A 16,130-nucleotide genomic window follows, 5' to 3' on the forward strand; every position below is an offset into this window, starting at 1 on the left:
CATGGAGGTCTTGAGCTCTGTTCTCAAGAGAAAACCCTATGCACTGTCTGTCTGAAAAGAAAAATTTCTGAAGATTGCATATAACAATCTATCCAACATGCAACTTCTAAAAAAAGTATCTGCTGAAATGCAATATTAATTATTCTCTGTCTTTTGCGCTGACATTTTTACTTCCAGTTTGTGGCATAAAAGGGTTTATGTAATTTTTGGCTACATTACACATGCTGAGTATGAGAAGGATGATGTTTTGTGGTTTGGAGTTCTAGGTTTTATTCTCAGCACTCCTAGAGAATCACTGTTCAAGTATGGACAAGTTTATTTACTGTCTTGTTTTCCTCATTTCTAAATTAGCCGTGATTGTTTCCTGTGATGATACCTTACGTAAGCATTATGTATTTTGGATTAGTGTGGGCCTCATGAGAGGTGCTTCAAAGTATAAACTATTTTATCTATGGTGGATATGTTTATTATGTGTGCATGATGGAATGTGTACTTATGAATATGCTTTGTGTTAGAAGCATTATATGCATTACAAGTTTATCTAGGTTTATGATGCATGTATACTATAGTAAAGAACACCAAATGAAATTCCTTTACTTGCATGATAAGTACCATGCCATAGTATTCTCTTTTAAAAGGATGTTTTGTCTTCTTTAACAGATGTTTAAGGTACTCACTTATGTGAGCCAAGTTATACCGTCATAGAATATTTAGTACTCGTGTCAAACTGACTTTTGGGTTTTCTTGTACGAGTTTTGGTCCTTGGCATATTTATTCACTGAAGATGAATAAGCATTGAGGGATGTGAATGTGCCACGTTGACCTAAGAGGCATAGTTTCCCCTGAGATTAAGAAATATGAGAGGATCCACTCTCTGTAGACCTCCTGAAGTTCCTGCACTTGACTTTAAAAGCCTTCTGCTCTGATCAGAGTATGTTCTTATCTGGTGAGCAACAGATAATTCAGAGGGGATCCTGTATGTCAGTAGGATTGTGAAGGTGAACATGAGCAAACCAGCACAAAGATCTGGAAATATCTATGAAGTCAGGCCTGGTTGGTTTGGAGGTTTTTTTTTCAGTGCTGTGGTTGTGCCCAAATCCCCAAAATCTCACTGAATCCTAACCAGTTCACTGGCTCATTTTAAAGGAGTGGTAAATAACTGTTCCATGTCATCAATTGTGGTTCCTCATAATACATCTACTTAGGAGATTGGCAGCTGCCATTGAAAAGAGAGGTTGGAGCAAATGTTCCTTTTTTTCCAGTCCAGATGAAAATGCCAAGTGAAGAGCTCAGTTTCATAATTTTTCATAGCTTCTAGCTGTTGATATCTGGGATTCTACTTCAGATTTTTATATTCTGAAATTAAATTCTCTTTTTGGTCCACCAGAGCCCATGTTTGCTGTCTCTTTTCTGATGTGAACTGTGGCCTTCTCAAACTTTTCCCTGAGAAGGTGACTGTAGCATGGAAGATTTTTATCTACTTTGGACACCAGTCAGTACATATTATGCCTTGTTGGAAGAGTATGTTACAATAAATGGGAAGAGGGTTTGCAGTTTTGTAGTTCTATGCCTTTATCTGCTCAGGAAATAAGAAATTAGTGTATTAAACCACACTGTGAGAATGCACCCTGATTTTAGAATATTGCACTTCTCCTCTGCATTTCATTTAAAATACCTTTTAAAATCATTCATACAGTGTTCATGAAACATCCTAATACTCTCACCACAAGAACTTTCAAAAAAGTTGGGAATATGCTAATAATAGATATGCATTATCTAGGGTTTATTTTTAAAACTGTTTCCCCCTTTTGTTCTGTATTCCTCTGTTTAATTAGATGCCTCATCCTCCTTTTCCTCAGAATACTTTGCTTTTATTCTGTCACAATTTGTGATTTACTGGCTAATTTGAACTGTAGTTTTCTTCACAGTTAAAAAAACACCCCCATATATTCAGATTTGTGACTGTGATTCATGTATGGAAGACAAGATAGGGGTATAAAACTATGAAAGCAAGAGAAAAGGACCAGTACCTGTATGTCAGCTGTGTCACAGCTCTCCTATTTATTCATCTGAATGATGGATAAATGGCAAAACTCCCATTGGTTTCAGTGGGAGCAGAAGTTAACTCGAAATGAGCAGCTTTCCTGCATGTCTAATATTCTGAGGACTCAGGTGCTAATTTGCGAAGAAAGATCAACACAGATGGGAAAAGTTATGGCGTGTGGAAGAATAGCTGGTTGAAATGCAGATCCACACAGTAAGGGCCTAATCTGCTTGATGCCACATACTGACTTCAGTAAAAGTCAGGGCCCTTGCAGGAATCCAAGCTAAATGCCAGTAAAAAATCTAGACAGAGTCTAGAGAAAACCCCTCACTGCTGTGAAATTGTGTGCACATACAACCTTCCACATACAGGTTTGTACATATGTTTTCCTTAGAATAAAACATTAATAAAAGGAAAATGGCATCCAGGAAGACAAAGCATCCAAGACAACCCATCTGCACTCTTGTCATATCATAGACTTGGACAAACCTAAAGCTGCCGATACAACTGCTCAAGAAGTGTGCCAAGGGAGCAGATGCTACCTCTGCAAGGATATTTTCCAAGTTTGGCATTCAGGATCTTGTGATTACCATCCAGAGAGGAAGAGGTGAGGAGAAGAAGTGGAATGATGTTGCCTTGGCACCTCCTGGTGTCAGCTTTCTTGTTCACTTGAGTTAGGTCTTTGCAGTTCTTTCTTTCTTCTTCGGCTGAAGTAAGGCATCTGAGGTGGAAGATGAAAAGGAAAGCAGCTATGTATGAAAGCAGAACACTGTGAAACTTGATATTACCCTTAAAATATTTATTCAAAGGCAAATTCATGAATGTATTTAGATTTATGATGCATAATCATGTTTGAGTTAGCAAAGGGCCCACAGAGGTACCGGATAAATCTGTGAGATCAGAAGCCAGTGGGGATTTTGTGAACTGAAGTTGTTGGAATAGAAGATTGTTACAGTTTTTAGAGAGCAGCCTGAAAGCGATGCCTTTGGAGAAGAGCAGGTCCTACAGCACCTTTGTTGCCTCAGAAGGCTGGGGCATCCCTGCAGAGCACTGCATGGGTGCTGAGTGAGCCAGCATCGGTGCAGTTGGTTCTGTCAATGTCTGAGGAACAAGGAGCTGCTCTTGTGTAGACTCTTGCTTACAGCAAGATCAGGTCATTCACAGTGAGCCATTGCAGCCTGTGCTGAGGCTGCTGTGGAACACGGTGTGGGAAATGGGGAGAAATAGATTCTGCTCTGGTACCACTGCTAGCACCCAGTGGGGCTTAGTGCTCTGCCCTGTGATCAGCACCACCCACTGCCAATCATAGATATTTTCCTTTTTAAATATTTTTCACTATAGAACTGCTTAAATATTTCTCACTGTTTTCATTCCCTTTCATTACTAATTATAAAAGGGTAACATGGCAGCCAGCAATCGTGTATTCAAGTGCTCAGCCTCTTTGGTGCATTGCTTGCAGCCCAGAAAGCCAACTGTATCCTGGGCTGCATCCAGGGCAGCATGGCTGGCAGGGCAAGGGAGAGGGTTCTGCCCCACTTGCAGTACTGCATCCAGCTCTGGAGTCCTCAGCACAGGAAAGACATGGACCTGCTGGAGAGTCCAGAGAAGAGCCACAAAAATGATCAGGGGTCTGGAGCACCTCTCCTGTGAGGACAAGATGAGAGAGTAGTGGTTGTTCACTGGAGAAGAGGAAGCTCCAGGGAGATCTTACAGCACATTTCAGTATGAGAGGGGGCCTTTAAGAAAGATAGACAAACCTTTTAGCAAGATGTGGTGTGATAGGATGAGGAGTAATGGCTGAAAACTAAGAGGTAGTCTATTTAAATTAGATACAAAGAATAAATTTTTTGCAACGGTGGTGGTAAAACACTGGAACAAGTTGCCCAGAGAGGTGGTAGATTCCCCATCCCTGAAAACATTCAAGATCAGATTGGATGGGGCCGTGGTTGAAGATATCCCTGCTCATTGCAGAAGGTTGGACTCCATGACTTTTAAATGTGCTTTCCAACCCAACTAATCTATGACTCTACAATTCATGATCCATGTTATGCTGACATTAGACCATATCTGTTGAAAGGTCCCTCTCTGAGCAGATCTGAGGAAACACAAACATCTGGCCAGTAATGGTCTTCGTTTACAAAGGTTTGTAGTTTCTCTCAGGCTCATGCTGATAAATAACGTTCCAGTGATTTCTTTTACATGAGAAAATATTCCTTGAGGCCGCGTTCACAGTTTTGTCAAACTTCCTTGGCTTTTGGACTAAGCGCACTTTTAATCACACCCTGCCAGCAGAGGAACTAGTAAGCGATGACCTTTGTTTTGTTTTGGGGTTGGAGCCGGGGGAGAAGGAGGCAGCCTAAAACCCGATTCCCCAGGCTCATCCCTGCCGAGCCGTGACTGCCCCGCACTCTCCCCACGCTGGGGGCAGTGCCAGAACCTTGGCTCCGGCCCCGAGGAGGAGGAGAGGGGCGAGTGAGGGCGCCTCAGCTGTGGCCCCCAGCTGCTGGCGACCACGCAGGGGCTCGGGGCAGGAGCCCCAGCCCGGGGAGGAGGCTGCGCCTCTCCGCCCCGCTGCGATCACGCGCGAGAGAGCCCCGTGTTTTCGCAAAGCGGCATTTGCCCTTTCCAGCTGCTGGACGCCACTAAAGGTCACCCAAAGTGATCTAAATGCATCGTTTCCCTGGTGTGAAGGATGAAGCAGGGAGCCTTTGAGTAAAGGCGGTGCTTTTTTTTTTTTTTTTTTTGTCCTGCGAGTGTTCCCTTTGCTGTTTCAGTTGCTGCAGCTGAGTGCTGTCACTGGGGTTGGGATCAGCCTCCGCTCGCTCTCTGTCCGTGCCGCAGCCTCTGGCATGGCCAGGCTCCTGCTCGCAGCCCTGGAGGGACTCTCTCAGGTGTGAACTCAGGTGCAGACACAGGGACTGAGACTTCGGTCTCATCAGCTCTATGTGTCCCGGAGCATTGCAGAAACCCCAACCAACATCGGCTAAGGAGGAGGTTTTATAATGGTTTTGGCAGGGTGCGTTTAACTGGGGGTTAGCAGTGTCCCGAGCAGAAAACCACTGGAACCAAATCTCATTTGCTCGGATTGAAATATAGCAACCAAGGCAGATCATCCTGTCTCATTGTTTTTATGTGTCCCTGAGTCTAAAGTCATTTTTAAAATGTGAGTGATGCAATTTCTTGCATCTTTCATTTAATATGCTGCTTGGTAAACAGTGTTTTAGATTAGTATATTTGTAATTTAAATGAAGACCATACATCAAGTCAAGTCAGAAAAGAAGGAAGAAGTTTAAGGAATGATTGATGCCTCTTTCAGTGTTATGCCCTCTTGAAAAAGAAAAAAGAAAGCGTAAGGAGAGGGGAGAGGTGAGATTATTGAGGATCTATTGGGGTAAGGGAGAAAGAGAGAAACTGTTGTTCATGGGCAGAAATACACTATTTTTAAAAGCACAGTCAGCTCTGATAGCTGAATCTGTTTTCTTCAAGCGCACTAATAAATTCTGCCTAATTCATTTTTTATTCTCTCTTGGGGTCTGCTTGCAGATTTGCCTCAACAAAGGAAGCATCATGTTACTTCTTTTAAATAATTGATGGCTCTTGGTCCAAGCCAGCTTGAAGGAAATTCAAAAATAGGTACTGATTGAGTAAATACCCTGCCTCCCCCTCTGCTCCCCCCGCCCCCATCCCTTATTTATTTTTGCAGCCTGGGTGACTGGCAGTTGCCGATGATGTCATTTGGGTACACTCAGCACTTAGCAGCTCTGATTTCATTTATGTATTTATTTATATTTAAGAAAAGGAGAAGCTGTTAATTGTAAACTGTCTGATGGAGATAAGAGCTCTTAATAAATCATCAGCAACCTTGTGCCATAACAACCAGAGATGGACCTTAACAGGTTGAGGTTGGAATCGGTACCAAGAGAGGCACTGGGGAGACTTGTGTGTATCCCACTCCTCCTGGCTGTGGGATGTGCTCTTCTCAGGGCACTCCTGGGGCAGTGCTTTCCACAGTGTTGTTGTTTGCAGGCTTTGGCATGCCATCTCTGAGAGTAGTGTTGTTCCCAGGGAATAAGTCATCTCCCTGGACTGCATGGATTTGGTGAAGCTCTGTGATGTCATCTATAGGAGTACACCCTTTATAATTTACCTTTTAAATTATTAAAAAAAAATGTGGTCCAATTTAACAATGAGGAAACCCAGAAGTATTTTTCTCCTTTTTTTGTCTAGGCAGGATGTTCTTACACCAAATATTGCCGCAGTAAGAACATTTTTTGTGTAAAATACTGCATAGGAGAAAACAGTGCCAGAGTTCACATCTAGTGAGGTTTGCATTCATACTCTGACTTGCAGTCGACATGACTTTATGCCTCTCTAGTTTTGATAGTAGTGAGTGAAAGGACTGAAGAAAAGTTTCTGGAACGTGGCTTCTGTGTGAAATTTTTATCCCTCTTAGATTTTATTTTCTTTGTGAGGTATGTCTGTTTCATAATGTTAATTATGCAGTGTTGAATAAGCGATGTTCAATTATAAAAAGGACTGATAGAAAAAAAAATAGGGAGCTTTAATTTTTTTCCAAGCAGGCAAATCCTCCTGCAGGTCACACCTTGATACAATATTTTAGTGCATGAAACCAGCACTCACCTGGTAAATAACATAAGGTCTTCTTGACATTGCAGCCTTACGTGGGCACACATGCCATTCAGCTGAACTACTCTAGTGTCCAGTACCTTGGAGAAATTGCCAAGTATTTCCTCTGATGCCGTGCTTGTCACCCACGCTCGCGGCGCTCCAGCCGTGGAGCAGTTTGAGCGCCGACAGCCAGAGTGGGATCAGGCAGGGCCTTCCCAGCTGGAAGAGCAGAGCACCATCAGGGGCATGTCCACATGAGTAGGTGCAGATGGACCGGAGCGGACCGGACGTGGCTTGGCTCTGGTCTGGAAGCCGAGGCGCTTCTTAGTGCAATGCTGTCATCAGACAAATACTCTTATTGTTTCTTATTAGTAGTGTTAGATCTAGAAGCTCCAGTATGGAGATTGATCTGTCAGGAATATGCCATATATTTTGCATATTTTTTGTTCTCCCTCCTGGAAAGTGAGTATCATCTTCAGTAAAGTAAGCATTGTAAAGTAAGCATGGCAGATAATCTGATTTACAGAGAAAGCTTTCTTTCAGAAATGGAGTGATGGAGATAGGTCTGTCTATTTCTCCTCTTCCCCTCCAGAAATGAACCTCTAGGGTGTGTATTTAGGGAAACCAGAGCATATCAGGGGGCAATATGGAGATGGGAGATCAGTATTTCTGTGGCGTTGCAATCAAGGCAGAAAGAAGGCAATGCAAGAATGACACTTGAAACAATAATATCTAAAAATGCCTTCCAGAGTGAGGCATACAATTGCATATTTGGATATCTACAAAGTGCTCTGTATTCTGAGTAGTTCCTCTGACCCGTGTGGTGCACAATGAGGTGTAAGGTCTATTTCAAGTGGTTGTGAGTGTTTACAGGTTTTTGTCCAAGTGCCTACAGTATTTGGAAACTTCTGTGTGGTGCAAAGGATGCAACCAGGATTTAGATATGTTCAGATTGTCCCTTTACCTGCCAAAAGAACAGATTAAGAATTACTTTGGTGATGGGAAAAGCTTAAAACCAGCACACTAGCTCACTTTGGATGTTAATATAGTCTTTAGCCATAGAGGGAAATCTAAGCTTTGCTGAAGGCACAGCATGCCAAGGTATATCTAATAGTGTGTGCTTAACTCTGTTGCCTGGGAGCTTTTATATAATGCAATTGCCAGGAAAATTGACCGCGTGTTTTAGGGTTTTTTTTCTTCCTTTGGGTTTGGATCCTGCCTCACATCACCTACATGTGTAAAGCTGGCAATTTTCCGATTTATCAATTTAAAAAACACTTAGTTGGAAAAAAGGGAAAAACTTGTGATAAAAACATTGTGCTCTGAAATAGCTGCTGCATCAGAGGATATGAGCGGGTTATTGGTGTAATAAGGACCCTTCTATCTGTGAACACAATGCCATATAACAAATACCATGAGCCGAATTAGCAGGCAGTTTCTGATAGCTGAACTCTCCAGTTCTAAACGCTACTGCAAGCATTCTGTTTAGGAAGGGAAGCTAAAAGCTTCTCAAGGGTACATAGAAAATGCTGATCCTGAATGTATAAATGGACACATTTTAATCCTTAAGTTATTAATTATTTCTCATGATTAATTGTAATTATTTTATTACTACTCCAGACCCTTGGGTCAAATTGCACAGTGAAGTCAGTAAGAAGTTTGCTGAAGAATCTCTTCATTTGGTATGTTATCATTTTTATATTGAATATTGGACATTATCAGTTGCATTAAAGAGACCAACAGCTATCATGCCATCAAATTACAGGATATATTTGGGTTGCAGGCATAACTCCATTTCTTTCGGAGTCATCAGATATAACTGTAAATTTAATGCACAAAGGGAAGGGGAAATAATCCCTTCACCCACAAAGACATAAATTAAATGTTACCCCACGCTAAAAAATGTAACCTTAAATGAACCTTGCGTTAAAGAAAATTCAGTGCTTACGTTCGGTATATGTGGTCTGTTTGAGGGAATGGCAAGTACTTTCAGATTAGTCTGAATTACTGAGGATTTTCTAGTGGGAAAGCTGGGTACCCCCCTCCCTCTGGCCAGCTCTACCTTCCCAATACCTCTCTTCCCTCAAGTAACCAGAAGAATCTTTTTCTTCTGAACATACAGCTTGTAATATACATAAAAGCAGAGTTTGCTTTGATCCTGACAGCAAAACGTTTATTTTTAAACTGGAACTGGGCTGTTGTCCAGCAATGCTCTTTCCTTTGCATCATGCCCTGCGTTTCAGCTCCGCAGCCTGCCTGGGTGCAGCTGGACCTGCTGCAAGAGGGACCTGATGGGTCCTGCTGAGCTCACTCCCTCCCTCTCCCCCCATTCCTCCTTCTCCTCTCGTTTTGAAATTCAAATTGAATGCAATTTTCAGCTCATTTGAGCCAGAATATACTCTTGCTGAGCTTCAGTGGCTCTTAAATTCAAACTCGAAGGAGAAAACAGATATCATCTGTCACCGAGGGTGGGAAAGGGTGTCCTCCCCACCCTTATTCATAGAAGACAGGGCTTCACTGACTAATTCCAGTCTTTCTGACTAATCACTCACTGACAAACTAATCAGCTAATCGATGTGACTGGTTTCTTGTAGTTTGGTCTCTTTTTGCAGGTTTTTTTTTTTTTTTTAATATTTTATTTCTCCAGCCTATTTAGAATTTATATTTAAAGTCCTAGAAGTGCCCTAGCTGAAACGCCTGTGTCTGCATTTGACTGTGCCTGCTCGTTTCTGGTCTCATTGTCCCCATCACAGACTATTCCCTCTAAGGAACTACAGATGAAAATACCTGGAATTGGACAGCTGGCAGAGAAGAGGCGAGGGATGAGAAATTTTCAGAAGAAGATTAAAAATTAAGAAGGAGCAAAGGGAGAAAAAAATGTTAAATCATTAGGTGTTGTTATGTCAGCAGGTTTAGGACAGGGTACATACCACAGCTACTTGTTCTATAAAACCTGTTTCATATTAACACGTGGCAATATCTCGTGAGTCATCTGATGGGAGTCCTGCTTAAAAGTAGAGAAGAAATACGACTCACTTCTTTTTCCTTACTGCTTTATTTTTTTTTTTCTAGTATTATTTTTGAAATAGAAAAAGACTCTTGCAAAGAGGTCCATCTCCTGCTTTTATTGTAGTCCTTTACAAACTTCTCTTTCGTTTGGTGAAAATAGCATTGGTTTGGAGATTGGCAACTACCTTCAAAGAGAAATGTTGCAAGAAACAGCAATTTGGTAGGTGTAAGGGCAAAACTAAAGTACAATCTGTGCTAGTAGAGAAAATAGGTTGCTTAATCTAACAGCATGATAGCATTTTAATGCTGTTCTGAGCAACATCAGCTTGCCACTGGCAAAAATCCTCAACCTGAATTTTTGTTGCAACAAAATCTACATGCCAGAAAGAACATCATAAATAGGTGACATAAATAGAATAAACAGGACATCTGCAAATGGTGAGAACATACTGAAATCAGACTGGAGAGTATATCAAACACCATGCTGGTCCCTTAATTGTTTTATATGTTCTAAAGCCTTGATATATTACTAAACCTGGCTTTAGGCTGGAAACTGCTGTTCTGGAGCTTTCTTGGTGCCTGTTCCTTGTTCCTCATGCTGGGCAAGGGTTGGCGTACAGTCAGGGCCCAATCCTGCAAACAGTTTTGTGTTTGGTGTGCTAAATCACCCAAACTGAAATGAAACTCTGGGGCAATATTCAGTTATCCCTTTGGTTACCTTATGTACTTCAGTTTAGTGTGTGGTAATCCCTAAAAAAAAACCCAAAAACCAAGAACCCACCTTTTTGCTGTGGGCTGAACCAAAGCAGAGATTGTGCCTGTGCAGTCGGCTGACTGGTTCATGACAGATGCCTTGCACAGAAACCACTGTGCTGTTATGGCAGAACTGGGGTATTTCATGTTGGAGGGCACTGGCAGAAAGCAGGACTGAGGGAAGAGGGCACTCTTGGTGTGAGATCAGAGAAGCCCAAGCTCGCCTTTGGGACTGGGCCCCTCAGGACACAAGCAGTGTTGAGGGACCTGGATCTGGATCACAGTGGAGCGAGTTTAGAGAGGTCATACGTGCATGGCTGCCAGGGTAGCAGGGATTGATTTTCAGTGGTCTTTGTGGTCATAAATGTTAGCCCTGATGCATTTACAGTTACTGAAGCAGGGGATTTTGGAATCTTTTTTAAATTAGGCAATTAAATTCAGGTTAAGCCCTGTTTCAGGCACCTCAGTGCCTCTCTGAATCTTCCCCTTTGTCTCCAGTGGCTCTGTTAGACATTGACACTGACCTGCAAAGCTGGTACTACAAGTCCTTATAAAGAAATCTGATATTCCTATGGAAGTTATGATGATATATGTAAATCAGCTGCCATATCCACACTGTCACCTCTTCAGCTGAAAAAGAAGGGCAAATCATTTCGTTGGTAGCTGCTGAAACCGTCAGCTGCACTGTCATTAATACTCTCCCTCTTTCCTGGAAACTCAATATGTCAGCTACCTGATGTACCCTTCCTCTTCCAAGAATACATCTCTCCATTCCTTCAAATTCTTCTTGAGCTGGGACCTCCCATCTGCCAGTTTATTGTTCTTCTTCTGGCCCATTAGTTTTCCCTCCCATTCTTTTTCCATAGCCTCATGTGTTTTTAATAGAATTTTATCATGTGCTAATAACCAGAGTATCTGAGCTCTGTACACAAGAGTATAAAGTGATGTGTCCAACTGCTGTGATGCCTTTTTGTTTTATCCCTGCTCTTTCTTGTGGAGAAAACATTGTGAGGTAAGGCATTAGGTTTTGAATTTTTGTATTGCTGTTATATACACCTACACCGTCATGACTCAGGTCACCCTCTGACTTTAAGGCGTCCCCTTGACCATCCTGTTCAGACTTGGTACTGGATCTGTTCCTCAGAGAGCTGCCCAGATTTCTTTTGCTGCTCTCTGAGAAGAGAATGTCCATGTGGTGTCAGTTCTCTAAAGCAGGTGTTCCCAGACCCTCTCCCTAGATGCCATGGCTGAGCTTCTTGGTTCTACACCCCCTACTCTGTCTTGCTGCTTAACCCTGATCATCCCAGAGATCTTCCATGATCAACCCCCTCATCTGTAATTGATCTTACAGAGGTCACATGGCAGCTGAAGCATTTGCACACAGATTTCATACTGGGATGTGTATAATATAAAGTGTTTTGCTTTGCAGAAATACAAGAGCCATAGTAATCCATGTGATATAAGAAGTGCATCCCTCCTTGCTTGGGTGGCTCTCCTGGATCTCACCCCTCCCTGATCTACCTTCCAGCTCACAGACATCTCCCTTGGTTTGTGCTTGGGCCGTATATTAAACTTTCCATTCCAGAAAGAAGCAAAACTTGGACTGTTGTCAGTAGACATTGGCATCAGTGGAATTCTTACATAAGTCTCTGCAATTCACCTTTTTGTTGTAGCACCTCTAAGTTTTCCACATGAGTAAACTCTTGTGCACCTCCGGAATCCTATTAGAGATTTCCACATAAGAAATTACTGGATTGCAAGTCACAAACCTAAAATTCTTGCCTCATCCTATAAAAAAACTGTTGGTGTGTCTGTGTGGGTTATGCTGATATAGGTGTGTATCCACAGAAAGAGTTATGTTTTAGGATATTTCCTCAGTAGCAGATTACTTTCTGTTCTTCAGAGGTCATTGGGTGACCTGCAAGTTCTGCTTGATTATAACATGCTCAGTGGAGATCACAATTTCAAATGAATAAACAAATGCTAACCAAACCGTGGATGTTTGTTGTATTGAACTTAGAATCAAGTTTTTGCATTTTAATTTTGTGTCTGCTTTTAAGAATATATATATATTAATCCTTCTGATTGGTTCTTTTTCATTCTCTATACATTAAAAAAAATTCTTTCTTTATAATGCTTTGAGAAATTGAGTAGTGTAGAATCAGAACTCTTCTCTTTGAAATTATCTTTAAAACTGCTATTGACTAGAACAGGATTAGTGGTCATGTTAGGGAGCCTGAGAAAGTGGTCTCACAGCTCACACAGCATCTGATTCCTGAATAACAAACCTCGCCAAGTCAACTATTTCCGAGTCACGTTTTGTTCCATCCTGGCACAAGCCAGACTGGGACAGCAAATTGTATCACCAAAGAGGCATGACATGAGCTGTGTGTGTATTTCCACCACCCTTTGTATTGCCATGGCAACAATAGTTTTAATTATGGAGAGCCAAAACAGTAAGTTGTATATCAGATGGGGCTCAGTTTTCCCTGTGGACAGAACTCTGATTAGCCACTGGAGAAAAGCTTTGTATCTGGTTTTTCCTTCCAGTCTGGATTTTATTCTCTGCTTTAGCAGCCGGCTTGTTGTGTTCAGAGTGTGAACTTGGAAGGGCTGCAGCCAGCTGGAGGACAGTGGCACAGAGGGAGATGAAGTGACCCTCCTGTCTCAGGGGCAGCCTGGCACCATGCTGGTTTGGGTGTTTAGGAATGGTTATCTCACTAAAGGACTGCTCTTGGCTTCCCTCTGAACCACTGGAGATCTGCAGATTTGGAAGGGGCTGGTGTGATGTCTAATAATCAGCGTTGACAATGTTCAAGACTGTGCTTAGGGGGACAAACAAGGAGCTCCACTTCAGCAGTACACATGAAAATTTGCAATCTACATCCAGCTGTGGGAAATAAATATGTCTGCATGGTAGGATGCAGGTCAGGAGTGGCTTTTTTCACAGTGGCAAGGGTGTTGTTTAAGTCACTTGTCCAAAGGGGGGCGTAAGGATAGTGACCAAAAGTATGTCTGTCACTCAGGAAATTCATTACAAGAGAGGAAAAACTTCATTGATGTAAATCAGTGTTTTCATATATATATATATAAATCAATTATGTGGCCTTCTAATGCACTAATTTCCTATTTTGTTTGAATTGTGGCCCTTGGTGGTTATGGTAAGGTTGCTTCTAGGTTTGTGAACTTCCTGGCAGTGTTTGAAGACTAGTGAGGTTGGAGAAGAGATGGAACACTGTAACTTTTATGTGGATCTGGTCTCTGATCTGATCTTCTGATCCTGTGTGATTCCAAGTGTATGTTTTCATGGTCACAGGTCTAAGGCAGTGTCATCAGGAGATCATGGCCAGAGATCATGATATCACAGAGAATGAGATCACACTGTTAACTAGAATTTCAGTTATTCAAATGTGGTTCCAGGATGCAGGGAGCTCAGCAAGCATGTAGGCTAATCTTTAGACTTGCTGAATCTATAATCTCACTCCTTACAGTGTTCCGACAGCTTTTTTTTTCCAACACACAACCCTGAGCAAGTAATCCACTGATGATTTTATTGTCAATTCACTTGTACTTCTTGAAATTTAAAAAGTCCTGCCTCCAAGATTTTTATTTTGGAATTTGAGATCCTAAATTAAGCCCTCTTATGAAAGAAAATAAGAAGTTTGCTGTTGTTTTTAATAAGATTTTACGGTAAGTATGGCAACAGCAAGTCTGTCAGTCCCAGCTTTACTGCATGTGTCTAGCTCTGTGTTTTGAGACCCTTGAAATATCTGGTTTTAGGACATCAGCAGGGGGCTAATGAAAAGGCTTTGTTGATTTTAACGAATTGCAAGCCACTGTAGCCAAAATAAATATAATCTGCTTTTTGGATTAGTTGTCACACATGATTTTACCTACTAACAGTGATTAAAGAACCCTGGTGGAGCAGAAGCATAGCTACTCTCTGGTGACTCTTGCTAAAATAGCAATAAACAGAAGTAAATAAAGTGTTTGGGCATTAGTTATCTTTAATAAACACTGACACTGCATATGATGTTTGCTTCAAAAACCTCCATTGAGTACAGACCACGGTGTCACTCTTTCTAGCACAGAGAGCACTGGTCATTTTAGATGTCTGGAAATTATGGCATGGACAAGCCATGTTCTTGGCTGCTGTTCTTCCTTGAGAGGTGCCTGCACACCTCATGGAGGCTTCATCATCAGTCATTTTCATCCAGCAGCAGACACCAGAACCAAAGTCAAAAATATCCCAAACTAGAGGGATTATGACAGAAAAATTAAGGGAGTGTTAATTCCTTGAGTAATTCTGCAACCCCTGAACTGCTGTAATTCCATCCAGTTAATGAACGGTGCTGGTCTCTCTTACCTTTGTCTGTGTAAGCTGATGAACAGAATTACTTGCCCCTGCTGACATCTTTTATCCCTGATATTTTCCCAGTAATCAAGGGTGGGTGTGTTTCCTGATCCCCTTCACATTTGTTGTGAGAGGCAACAATTACACTTGATGGTATTGTACTATTCCTTTGGACTCATTGTTGCTTTTAATCAGTGGAGAGAAGAAACAAAACAAAAGAAAACATGTTCCTTCTTCCAAGAGGGAATTATTGCTGCAGTACTGAATGTTGGGAATAATTTTAGGTTCTTTTGTAGGGGGGGATAACACCTTCCTGAGAGTGGCAGAGAAATGAGGAATTTCCCAAAAGCAACAAAGAAATTTAGGGCTTTGGAAATTAAAAAAGAAAAGTCAAGGGATAGCAAAACATTAGAAATATTAGTTTAAGGAAAATTCTACCAAAATAGGGAGGGGCTGTGAGCTTCCTAACTTGTATTCATCTGTTCCTAATTATACACCCCTGGAAGGCACATGGCACTGTTCTACGAGTTTATCTTTTATATGACAGCTACAAAACTTCAAACTCTTCAAGTAAACATCCTCAAGCTTTTTAACAATTGTATAACTCCTTTTTGATGTATGGAGTTAGATTCTTGTTGGTACTTTTGGTGAAGTCACGCAGCAGTTACAACCCACTTCTGGCTTTATAGTCTACGGAAAAAATTCTTTGATACCGTGCTCAGGAAGGGAGTAAGACCCACCAAGGACCCATCCTTCTCTTGGCTGGCAGTCATTAGGAGTTTGGAGGCTTGCCCAATGGTGTAATTCAAGTCTTGACTGCATATCTTATTGGTTTAAAATAGGAGCCAACTCCAGCTCATCAGTTTTTGCTAAGAAACTATTGATTGTGATTAGCAAGCTTAAAAATAATTACCTTGTGTGTTCATTGCTATCTTTGGACATACTCTCATATTCCTACTGTTATAGAAAGTATTGAGTAGCACAATAGGACGATTTGATGACTAAGGTGTTACACTGAGTGGGTGGCAGAAGGGTATTGAGCACGTCTTAATTGTTCCATCTCCTGGGCATGGAACAAACACACAACACCTCCACAGGGGAGAAAACCCCCTGGCCTTGCTGGAAAATACAAAGTGAGCTATCCCTCATGCCCTTGTTCCCACGAGGGAAGGTGTATCCAGTCCTTCCCAGTTGCAGTCATGACTTTCACCACGTTTTTGGCAGAAGCCACAAGCCCACCCGGCAGCACAGGGGTAAAACACTGGTTTGCTTAGCACCTGGGGAAGGGGGGGATGAGTTTCACCTGGGTTTTAACACCTATTTTACAAGGCTGGTGGTGCT

The 16,130-nt window shown here is 41.9% G+C and overlaps 1 protein-coding gene across 10 annotated transcripts in view; it reads left to right on the plus strand.

Moving 5' to 3' along the window:
- Positions 1-16,130, plus strand: part of ESRRG (estrogen related receptor gamma) — a 371,585-nt gene that overhangs the window by 75,460 nt on the left and 279,995 nt on the right. The gene's annotated exons all lie outside the window — the stretch shown is intronic.

This window comes from Sturnus vulgaris, chromosome 3 (assembly GCF_052056855.1).
Source record: "Sturnus vulgaris isolate bStuVul1 chromosome 3, bStuVul1.hap1, whole genome shotgun sequence".
NCBI lineage: Eukaryota > Metazoa > Chordata > Aves > Passeriformes > Sturnidae > Sturnus > Sturnus vulgaris.